Source organism: Manihot esculenta, chromosome 18 (genome assembly GCF_001659605.2).
Source record: "Manihot esculenta cultivar AM560-2 chromosome 18, M.esculenta_v8, whole genome shotgun sequence".
NCBI classification, from domain to species: Eukaryota; Viridiplantae; Streptophyta; class Magnoliopsida; order Malpighiales; family Euphorbiaceae; genus Manihot; species Manihot esculenta.
This window is the reverse complement of record NC_035178.2, coordinates 10,054,932-10,067,419: the sequence shown is the minus strand read 5'-3', so window position 1 is coordinate 10,067,419 and position 12,488 is coordinate 10,054,932. Positions and strand designations below refer to the sequence as shown.

Genomic DNA, 12,488 nt, shown 5'->3' with positions numbered 1-12,488 from the left:
TGCTGATGACCACAGGGCCTCACCATCCTGGTATAAGGCCTAGCCCATGATAGCGACCCTGATCCAAAGGTCGTGGGGCCTCTTTAATGAGCCGCCCTGGACCACCCGACCCTGAGGTCGGGCCTCTCGTGGGCCTCAGTCCCTTCACACCAAGCTCGGCTCTGAAACGTGACAGGAGAAAGGACAGCAGGCCCAGTCACCTCGCAGCCCTGTCTAGACGCGCGCCGGAGGGAATTAAATGGCCGCCTGTCGTGGAGAGGGAGTTTGACACTTTCGTACGTACGGACCTGTATGACGGAGACAGGTGACACTGTACCTAAGAGGCCGTTAAGCATCGCTAACAGACAAAAGGAAAGAAATAAAGTGAAGGTAGCACCTTCCCCTCACTAAAGCAAACCCAACCATTGTAAAACCCATTTCTCTCTGGATTTCAGATCATCAATTGGCGCCATCTGTGGAAAATGAATGAGATCTTTTCATCGCCGGAGTCCCACTCTTACAAAACCCATTGAGATCCACAAATGGCCAACCATAATGAAAACAACATTACTAGTACCCCCAATGACCTGAGCTCTGCCCAAGAGGGGCAACAGTTCTCTTTTTCCAGTCCCGCAACTCCCAACAACCAACCACCAACCCCTTTTAACCCCTCGCAGAACTCGGCAGGGAATGTGCTCGGAGCTACCCTATCCAACCAAGACCTCCAAGCCATGGCCCTTCAACTACAGAACACCGCTCATTGGCTAGGACAGATAATGCAGCAGAGGGGCCTCAATACCCCAGCGAACGTGTTGCCTGTGGTAGAAGAGCCCCGAACCAACAAACCCCAGCCTACCTTCAACCATCCTCAAACAAACAGCAAAGAAACCGGAGAAAGAGGCAGAAGAGCCGGTGAAGAAGAAGAACCAGAAGCTAGAGTCCATGGAAGAAGGGTGAGGGAGTTGATAGAAAATGACGAGGCAGACAGTTACTCTACTAGAACCACCAGGAGAACGGAGGACGATGAATGGAAAGAGGAATATCGCGTGGGGAAAAGACCAAGGCAAGAAGAAGAGGATGTAGATCAAAAACTGCAAAAGATGAAAGAACAGCTTCTGGTCGAGTTGGGAGCAAAAGATCGTAGTCAGACCCTCTTGCCTGCATCCTCGCCCTTCTCAAGATGGGTGCAGCAAGAGACCATCCCAAAAAAATTCATGATGCCGCCTATGGCAGTATACGACGAAGCTGGAAATCCAAGGGAGCATGTCCTTAACTACAAGACCTTCATGGAGCTGCAGACCCTATTGGATGCCTTGATGTGCAAGGTATTCCCTACGACGCTCACGGGGCCAGTACGGGCGTGGTTCAACAGCCTGAAAGCCGGAAGTATCAGGAGCTTTGGAGATTTAGCCAACGTCTTCATTAGCCGGTTCATAGCCGGAGTGCCAGCTGACAGGAAAACCAACTATTTGGAGACAGTCAGGCAGGGAAGAAATGAATCGCTGAGGGAGTATGTATGCCGTTTCAATACGGAGGCCCTGCAGATTCCCGAGCTGGACGAAAGTAGAGCAGTAGAAGCCATGCAGAAAGGAACGACCTCCCCAGAGTTTTTTGGCTCGTTAAGTAGAAAGCCCCCCACCTCGCTGGCGGAACTGATGAAGAGGGCGGAAAAGTACATAAGGCAGGATGATGCCTTAGTAACGAGCAGATTCGCCAAGGAAGTGGCAGACAGGGGGAGAGCCCCAGAAGAAAGGAGGCCGGAAAGGCAGGAGAAAAAGCAAAGCAAAAGGCCTGAGACCTACAGACAGCCCTGGGACCGAAGGGCCCAAAGACCATTCCCCCCCCCCCCCCCGAGTTCCAGAGCAAAGACCATTCCCCCCGCGAGTTTCAGAAACCCTGACCCCTCTCAACGCCTCCAGACCCGAAGTGCTCATGGCAGTCCAGAACAAGGAATTCCTTCAATGGCCGAAGCCCATGAGGCCTGAGGCAAGCTAGAGAGACCCTGACAAATACTGTCAGTACCATCGCACACACGGCCATGATACCAATAATTGCTACCAGCTAATCAGCGAAATCGAGAGGCTGATAAAGAGGGGACATCTCCGGAATTTTGTGAAAAAATCGGAGGGAGAAAGGTCTCAGCAGAACACCACAGCAGAAAGACTCTGGAAGGCGGGAGCAGGACCGATGAATGATGGCTCCAGTGGAACCATCAACATAATTATTGGGGGAACGGGAGGTCGGATGAGCAGAAGAGGAAAAAAGAGAGGTCGAGACGGAGAGCGTATTATGTTTTTTTATTCGTTGAGAGCAATAACTATTGATATTTTTGTCATATATTAGTTTATATAGCAACGCAATTAATATAATTGTAAAATTTTTTGCTGTTGATTTTAATATTTATTACGGTATTTCTTTTATGTTTGTTTAGCGTGAATTTATATTAGTCCACACTAAACATCGAGTATTAAATTATTTAAAAAAATAATAATAATTTAAATGAAATGTTATGGCAATAAGTACGATTGAATTTCTATATTAAGAATAAAGACAGAGTGAAATTGAATGTGTTTTCTTTCACAATATCAATGGTCCACCCTTTTTTCTTAAAAGAGAAAAATTGATGATTACTAATGGCGTTTTCATTTAAATTCATTGAGCGATTGTCTTTATTTTTTAGCTTTTTTTATTTGTTTTTTCAAATAAATATTAATTTTATTATAAATAGATCTAATTCCAATATTAGGTCTTATTTGATTTAAATGTGTTAATTTAATTTGGTTAGAATAAGTATAAGTTTTACTGTTTTTGAAAAGTTAAGAAAAAATAATAACTAAATAAAAATAATTTTTACATTTTTTAAAAATTTTAAATTTTTAATTGAATTACTCCAACGAAACGAAACTCTTAATACTCTACTTTCTCTATTTCAATTTTTTTGGACTTAGATATATACTCAGGAATAATAATTTTTCGTGAATAGAGCCTTATAGTGTGATCCATGAAAGGATAGTCTGTGACACAAGTTTTCAATTCTTTATACTTGCATGGTTTTATATTCAAAATTTTCTACATAAAAATAAGAGCTGAGAACATCTTCAAATGTAACCCATTTTTTAAAATAAAAATAGTTAAAAACACAAGAGAAAATACTGAAAAAAAAATCATCCAGATATGATAAATTAAGAAAAATAATGAAAAAAAAAATCATCCAGATATAATAATAAATTAGCTGATTATTATATATATTTTTTCTATTACCATACATTATAAATTGACTACCCAACGCTCAACCTAAAAGCAAATCCATTTTGAGAGTAATTTGAAACAGTGAAGCTGCTGAGTAGAAAAAACAATGCAGTTCTCAAAACCCCATATGCTTGTAACCTTCATTTTTTTGTTTTCGTCCCTTGTAAGCAGTGCTAGAGTTTATCGATCTGGCCCAAGTCCTGGACTATCTCCAGACCCTCCTTTCCCTCTTGACATTGCAGATGGCAAGAAACCATTTTCAGGACCAAATCCTGGCGAATCTCCAGCGATAATCTACACAGAAAAATTTCAAGTTGACGAAAAAAAACCTCCTTTAGGGCCAAATCCTGGAAAATCTCCTGACGAGCCTCCTGCTAAAACTGAAAAATCTCGCTTGTCAACAATTTACCGCTCTCTGAGGGAGATAAAGAGGCTTGTTCCAAGTGGTCCAAATCAGCAACAGCCCCCTGAAACTCCTTATAGATTCTAAGATCTTATCTTATTAGCATACAAAATTAATGAAAATGAATGAGTGCACACCTATGGCTGCCTTTTTTTATCCCCTTAGTACATGTAATAAGTTTGGTGTGTGTCTACCCATCTCTATTTCAGTACTTCTCAAATCAATAAATGGATACTATGTTGATTTAACCAATTCATTCATACACTCTATTTCCAATAAAATTCTGGTAAAAAATAGAACTAAATACTTTTATATCATTAGTATAGCTATCAAAATCATGGGTATCAGCATGTAGGTTTCTTATCGGTAGTAGTTAGGGTTGAGCAATCGGTCAGTTCGATTTAAAATCGAACCGAATCGAATAAATCGAAAATCATAATTTTAATATTTATAAAAATCGAATTGAATTGATTTTAATCAGAAATTAAATTGTATTGAACTGGTCTGATTCGATTTGAATTTTTAATAAATTTTTTATTTTTTACCCTTTATTTTTATTATTTTAAAATTTAATTACAATATTTTAATTTAATATCTCTATATTATTAAAAATAATATATTATTATCATTAATCGATTCGGTTTGATTTTTTTAATTTTTTATCAAAATTGAATCGAATCAAAATAACTGAAATTTTTAAAATTAAAAATTAAATCAAATTAAAATAAATAAATAAACTAAATTAAACTTTAAAATTAATTTAATTTCATCAATTTTCTCAGTTTAACTATTATTCTTGCAAAATGATCAAGTCTGACTCATTCAGCGTCATCTTAATTCTTCAGTAGAAGTAATATCCATTAACCATTTTACACGTATTTTTTATAATAATTTTTTTTATTTCAAATAAAAGATATATGATTCTAGGAATCAAATATTAATTTTATAAAGTGTTATATAATATATAAAAAAACTATAAATAAGAAAAAGCATAAACAAAAACACCTTTCATTAAATAATTTCTTTAATATATTAGAGAGGACTTTTATTATTTAAATAAATATATAGTAGTACAGAAATATTCAATAATATTTAAATAAATATGCATTATTCAGTAATAACATAATTAATAAAATTCGATTATTTTAACAAACAATGATTCAATTATTTATTTTATTTATTTATATACTGCACAATAATTAAATAGAATGAGCATATGGTTGATTCAATTTAAAATCGAATCAAATCGAATAAATTAAAAATTAAAATTTTAATATTTATAAAAATCGAATCAAACTGATTTTAATTATAAATCGAATTGAATCAAATTGAATCCGTCTGATTCAGTTCGATTTGATTAGTTTCGATTTTTAATAAATTTTTATTTTTTATTATTTTAAAATTTAATTAATTTATCTATATTATTGAAAATAATATATTATTATCACTAATCGATTTGATTCTATTTTTTTTTATCAAAACTAAACTGAATTGAAATAATCGAAATTTTTAAAATTAAAAATTGAATCAAAATGAATAAAAAATCAAACCAAAATTTCAAATTAAGTCAGATCAATTTTTTTAGTTTGAATCGAATAATGCTCACCCCTAATTACGGAATAGATTAAGTATATCAATTGTAATATGAGATTATAGATTTTGAACTTTGTTATCACCTTTTAAGTTTTTTAAATATATATTATGTAATCTACATTAATAATTAAAATTTAAGTAGATAATAATTTTATTATTTAAATTAATTAAAAGTTAATAAAATTTAAAATTTATATATATTTAAATTTATAAGAGGATGATTATTTTATAATTGAAATTAAATTTTAAAATAGATAATAGTTGTATTATTTAAATAATATTAATAAAAAATTAAATTTTGAGTATATAAATAATAAAAAGTCTAGTATAAAATTATTAAAATAATACATTTAAATATTAAATAATATTAAAAAATAAAAAGTAATTATAAAATTATTAAATAATAATAATTATATATAATAAATAATAATAACAATAATAATATATATGGTATATTTTACATTTTTTGAAAAAAGACAAATTATGTATTAAATTTAATTGTTAATATTAAAATATGTGTTTTGCTACATAGAATATCCAATTGTTGGTAAGAATAATTTAAATGACTCAAATGTGATGATACAGATTTTTTCAATCAATAATTTTGAATTTAAAATTAAATGTGAAATATTTTTAAAATTTAAAGAGACGTGTTTTATTCTATTAATGTATTTCAGTGAATATCAAATAACGGATAATTTATAAAAAAATAATAATTTAAATCAAATATAACAATAATAAACTATAAAAATATAATCAAATTTCTAAATTAATTTTTTCGATTTAAATTGAATACTACTGATATTTTTTATTAAAAAAATAGCAAATAAATGAGAAAATCTTTAAATAACTTTTTTCCAAAATTAAAATGGTGAAGAATATCAAGAAAAATAATAATAAAAAAAATATCTCCACATATGGTAATAAAATTAGCTTATTGCTATCTGGTTTGTTAGCATACATTATAAATTGACTACCTCACACTCACCCTAAAAGCAAAAGTAATTTGAAACAGTGAAGCTGCTAAGTATAAGAGAAGAATGGAGTTCTCAAAGCCACATTTGCTTGTAGCCTTCATTTTTCTGTTTTTCTTCTTTGTAACCAGCACTAGAGTTCATCGTTCTGACCCAAGTCCTGGACTATCTCCAGACCCTCGTTTCCATGTTAACATAATCGATGGCGAGAAACCACCTTCAGTGTCAAATCCTGGAAAATCTCCTGAAAAACCTAAAAATTCTAGCTTTTCAACAATTTACGGCTCTCTGTGGGAGATAAAGAGGCGTGTTCCAGATGGTCCAAATCCGCAACAGCCCCCAGAAGCTCCTTCTAGATTCTAAGATCTTATCTTATTAGCATATAAATATATATGAAAATAAATAAATGCATACCTATAGTTGTCCCTTTTATCTAGTTTGGACATGCAATGAAATTTTAACTTTCATTTTCCCTGTTAGATTTGGTGTGTTTGATGATCAAATCACCTTAAAAAGAAAGTCAAATTATTAATTACTTAATTTTCTTTAGCTGTAAAATAAATTATTGGTTGGCTTATTTGTAATAAATTTTAAAGATTATTATAATAAGAAATATATATTTTTTTGAAGGTTCTAAAAATATAGAATTTATGTGGATGAGAAGTAAAGAAGGGCAGGTAGAGGTTAGCCCTCAAATCATAGTTTATCCAAAGCTCTCTACCTCAAACATTTTAAAAGCAAAAAATTGTTCAAGAAGTGAAGGCAGAGGAAGATGGGCAGCTTGAATCCTCCACCACTATTATTCAATCATCAGCGCAGTGGCTCAGTAGGCAAAAGCACCTGTGTCAACCCAACACCAAGAATTGTTAGAGAAATCTGCTGGATCTTCTATCAATTAATTCTATTTTTCCAAAAGAGCAATTAGCGCCTGTAGCTCAGTGGATAGAGAGTCTGTTTCCTAAGCAGAAAGTCGTAGGTTCGACCCCTACCTGGCGCGATCTTTTTATTTCTTCTTTTTTATTGTTTTGAAATCTAAAATTGTAATTCAGTATTTTAATTTTGGAAAAAAGGATTACATTTGAAGATTTTCTCATTCATTTTTTTCTATAGAAAGTATGATAGTTTATTGGAGTGAACGGTTGAAATTAAAAAATTGATAAAATTGAATTAATTTGAAATTTTAATTTAATTTTTTATTTTTATTATTTTATTTTTATTTTAAAAAATTTTAATTATTTCATTTTTTATTGAAAATAAATTAATAAAATCGAACCAAATCGATTAGTGAATAATAGTATATTATTTCTTATAATTTAGAGTGATTAAATTACAATTAAAATTGAAATATTTCAATTAAAATCTAAAACACTAAAAATAACGTGTAAAAAATAAAATTCTATTAAAACGTCTATTCGATCGAATCAAATTAAATTGAGTTGAAATTAATTTAATTTAAATTAATTTTTACTTAAAATCAATTTAATTTAATTTTCATGAATATTAAATTTTTAAATTAATTTTTTTATTAATATCAGAATAGTTTTATCAAATGAAAATATTAGGGGTATATATCTGATTAATATTTACCTTAATTTTTAAAAATTTTGTAAATATGCTTTCAAAAAAAATTTGTAAATATATTTTATTATTATATATATATTCAAAAATTTAAAATTATATATTTTATAAAAAAAATTAAACTTATATTTAAAAAATAAAATAAAAAATTACGTTACGAATTTGCGCCAGCATTTAGCTGGTTAATTGTGCTCTATGATTAGTTGTTTTTACTTTATTGATTTTTTTATTTGTTAGATTTTATTGAATCATGTAGTGGTACTTATTTCTTTAATGCTTTGTTGATAGTATAGTAAATTAATTATTTTTTGATTGGAGAATTGAACAGGTTTTAGGTTATATTTGACCGGTGTAATATGGTAAATTAATTATTTTTTTATTAGAAAATTCAACCGATTAAAATTTTATATTTTTTAAAAAAAATGGAAATCAAATTGGAAAGTAAAATTGAGACTTTTCAAATTTACTTAAATGCACTTATTATCAGGTTAAATCTATTAATGCTAAGATTTTATATTATATTTGATTGGTGGGATATGCATGTAGAATTATTTCAAGTAATAAAGTAATAAAGTAATGAGTAGAGTATAATTTACAAATTAATTTCTAAGTACTAAAATATATAAATATAATTATTATTTAAACTATTGATTAATATTTAAAATAAAATGATAAAATTAAATAACTCAACTAGATAGAATTTACGAAAATAATTAATTTAAGAAATAGAGTATTTAATCCCACTTGGATTTAATTCAATCAATTGATTAATTTAAGAAATAGAGTATTTAATCTCACTTGAATCTAATTCAATCAATTGATTTAATTAATACTTCAATTTTAATTATTAAAATTAGAATAAATAATTCTAAATGACGTGACCCTTTCTATCGAGTAAAATTCAGTTAATTAAGTAAAAATTATTATCAATCTCTTAATAATTAATAATTTAATAATTTTTTAATTAATTTTATAAATATGATGATTCTCCATGTATTAAATTTTTATTACCGATCTAATTAATATAAGTATGATATTTAATTTTTTATTCAATTTTCTTTCGAGTATTAATTTCAAAATAAAATCATTCAAATATTTAAAGGTACTTAAAATATTAATATCAAAAATTAAATAATAATTTAGACAAAAAAAATAAATTAAATAAATTAAAAATAAAATACAAGTAGAGCATGAAAATATGGGGTTACCCTGTATTATTCACTGTTTGTTTCAGTATTTTCCATCCAAAGGAAAACACACTATAAAAAGTCATAAATATGGAGTAGCCTAAAAAAATATAGAGTTATCTCATATTTTTGTCTATTTTGTTAAAACCTTTCTAAATTTTATCAAATTTCTCTTTGCTGTGCCTCATTCGTTCCTTAATTTATTTTAATCTATAAAAATACTAAAAATTAAGTAAAAACATCAAGGAAAAATATCCATAAAAATCCTAAACTTTACACTATTTTACAATTGTACACTTAACTTTTTTTTTTCGTTAAAAATATTCTATAGTGATGAATTTTTTTTTTTTACAATAGTGCATTCCATTTATATTTCCGTTTAATGCAGAAAATTAATTCAATATAAAAAAATTCCCAGATTAATAAATAAAAACCCTAAGTAAAATTGTCTAACTCATCTGCATTTCTATTACTTAAACGGAAACTAATTCAATATAAAAAACTCCCAGATTAACAAACAAAAACCCTAAATAAAGTTGTATAACTCATATACATTTCTATTGTGTTGTATGTTTCGATCCAGTACTTTGTTGGTATCAGAGCCAAACATTTTCTGATGTGGAAGATCAGCCTAGACCGCAATCACAGAGCATATTTAGGCAACATGTAACGACCCAGAAATCTGGACCGCTACCGGCGCTAGGATCCAAATCGACGTAAGGTCGCCGGGACCCGTAGCAAGCCAACATAAACCTGTAAACCTGTTTAATCCCATACATGATCAAACATAACCATATAACTATAAACTTTTTCTTTTCCTTAACCAAGCTTAACCTGTGCATGCACATAACATAAACATAAACCACACACTGGAGTCATCATCAAATGCTCCAATGGGGTATCATAACATACATTAAGCTTGGTACATCATAAACATCTCAAAACATAGATCATGTATTCAAAAGGGATACACTGTATAAACCGGGGTCAAGCACAAATTCTAAACCTCAATAACATCATTACATTACATGTCTATCATATTACATCATTTATCACGTCCACATCTAGTTATAACATAATCATAACTTTACTCCTGCTGACCTCCTGGTCTACCCTGTACCTGCAAACCTGGGGGTTAAGGGAATGGGGTGAGCTAAAAAGCCCAGTGAACAGAACCATAAAACATTTTAATTATTCATGCTTTCATGGAATGCGTCATAGCACAGACATTTCACATCAAGGACGAACTTGTTACCAATAACTCTCATTTCTCATAAACAATCATGCATTTGCCCGGACGCGTGGCATGGGCAGCCCGGGACTTTCTGACATGGTGCCAGGACGCGTGGCATGGGCAGCCCTGGACTTTCTATGTTACATACTGAGAGCTAGTGGGTCATCCAACATCCATCCACATCAACAGTAAAAATGCAATGCATCATATTCGTGATTACTAATGCAATACAACCTACATAAACATGGCATTTATGATGCATGGATCATGCTAAACGTTTTATTAAATTTAAAGCATAGTTCTGTTCTACTCACCTCTGGCTGATGCTCTAAGGACTCTGAAGCAGCTAGCACTGCTAACCTCCTCGGTTCCTCGGGTCCGAACCTACACAGGTGGACTCAAATGAAGGACCAAACATATACTGACATAGTCTAAACATTCCCCCAAAAACCCCTAAAAACACCTAAAAACAATCATAGAAAACATGCAAGAAATGGCTGAACAGGGCACTTTCGGCGGCAGATTCGGCGGCCGAAAGTCCCTCAAGAGCCAAAAGTCATGCACCTTCGGCGGCACTTTCGACGGCCGAAGGTTCCTTCCAGAGACGAAACTTATGCATGTTCGGCGGCACCTTCGGCGGCCGAAACTCCCTTCCAGAGCCGAAAGTCCACTTTCGGGGGCAGGGTTCGGCAGCCGAAAGGCTTGCTTCACAGACAGGTTCGGCGGCCGAAAGTCCTTTCGGCTGCCGAACCTGATTTCTCCCAAAAGGGCAGAAACTCAGCTCAATATGCATAAACGCCTCCCAACTCAATCAATCATGCATTTCCTATTCTACAACATGCATACTCAAGCATACAAGCTCCTAGGGGCTTCAAACTATCCTAAACCCCAACTACAACACATCAAACAACCAACATTGCTCATAAACATAACATAAACCCATAAACTTCACCTAAACCTACACATGCATTTCTACCCTATAAAACCTCATAAAACTTACTTAAAACATGAAAGGAACTATGGATCTACTCTTACCTCTTGTAGAACGAGAGGAGAGACGATCCAACTCGGAGATGGGAGAGATCCGCTCTTTGGTCTCCAAGTTTCCAAAACTTGCTCTTTTTGCTCAAATCTCTTCAAATCAACATAAAGCTTGTTAAAACATGAAAGATCGGAGGAAAACATCAAAAACGAACCATAGGAGAGCATGAACTCACCGTGGCCGAAAATGGGGAGAAAACTCGCCCGTTTTGACCATGGAGCTCTTATATAGGGCTGGCAGACCACCTTTCGACAGCCGAACGTGCCCCCACATCTCATGCAAGTTCGGCGGCCGAACATGAGGTTCGGCGGCCGAACATGAGGTTCGGCGGCCGAACCTTTGAAACTTTCGGAAGCCTAACATGCCCCCCTAAACCATCCCACGTTCGGCGGCCGAACTTGAGGTTCGGCGGCCGAACGTGGAAATGTCTCCTTGGCCTTTTTCATTCAAAACTCAATTTCCTTTTTACTTAAAAACATAAAATACATTAAAACATTTTATAAAAACATGCCTTTACCCTTCTAGAGGTTTCTGACATCCGAGATCCCACCGGACGGTAGGGATTCCGATACCGGAGTCTAGCCGGGTATTACATTCTTCCCCCCTTAAGAACATTCGTCCCCGAATGTTCACCAACAAACATGGCATAGCATAAGACATGAATATACAAAGCATAAAACATAATCATACATACAAAACACATAAACTTACCTTAGAAGAGATGAGGATATTGCCGGAGCATGGACTCCCGTGTCTCCCAGGTACATTCCTCAAGGTTGTGGTGATTCCAAAGGACTTTCACCATCGGGATTTCCTTGTTTCTCAACTTTCTGATCTGGGTGTCTAAGATCCGTACTGGCTGTTCAACATAGGTGAGATCTTCTTGGATCTCCACATCAGGTTCACTAAGAACCTTGCTCGGATCTGACACGAACTTTCTTAACATGGAAACATGGAAAACCGGATGGATTCTCTCCATTGAAGCAGGCAAGTCCAGCTTGTATGATACATTCCCGATCTTTTGCAAGATTTCAAAGGGTCCAATGTACCGTGGAGCTAGCTTATCTTTCTTCCCGAACCGAATCACCCCTTTCATTGGAGACACCTTGAGCAATACCAAATCCCCCTCCTGAAACTCGACTAGTCTTCTGCGGACATCTGCATAACTCTTTTGCCTGCTTGCAGCAGTCTTGATCCTTTCTCTGATTATGGGCACCACCCTGCTGGTGATCTCTACAAGCTCAGGCCC

At 33.0% G+C, this 12,488-nt stretch overlaps 1 non-coding gene across 1 annotated transcript; it reads left to right on the top strand.

Annotated features, from left to right (window-relative positions):
- Positions 1-7,122: 7,122 nt before the first annotated feature.
- Positions 7,123-7,195, top strand: TRNAR-CCU. The gene has a single exon. It is a non-coding gene; the product is annotated as a tRNA-Arg (tRNA).
- The last annotated feature ends 5,293 nt before the right edge of the window (positions 7,196-12,488 follow it).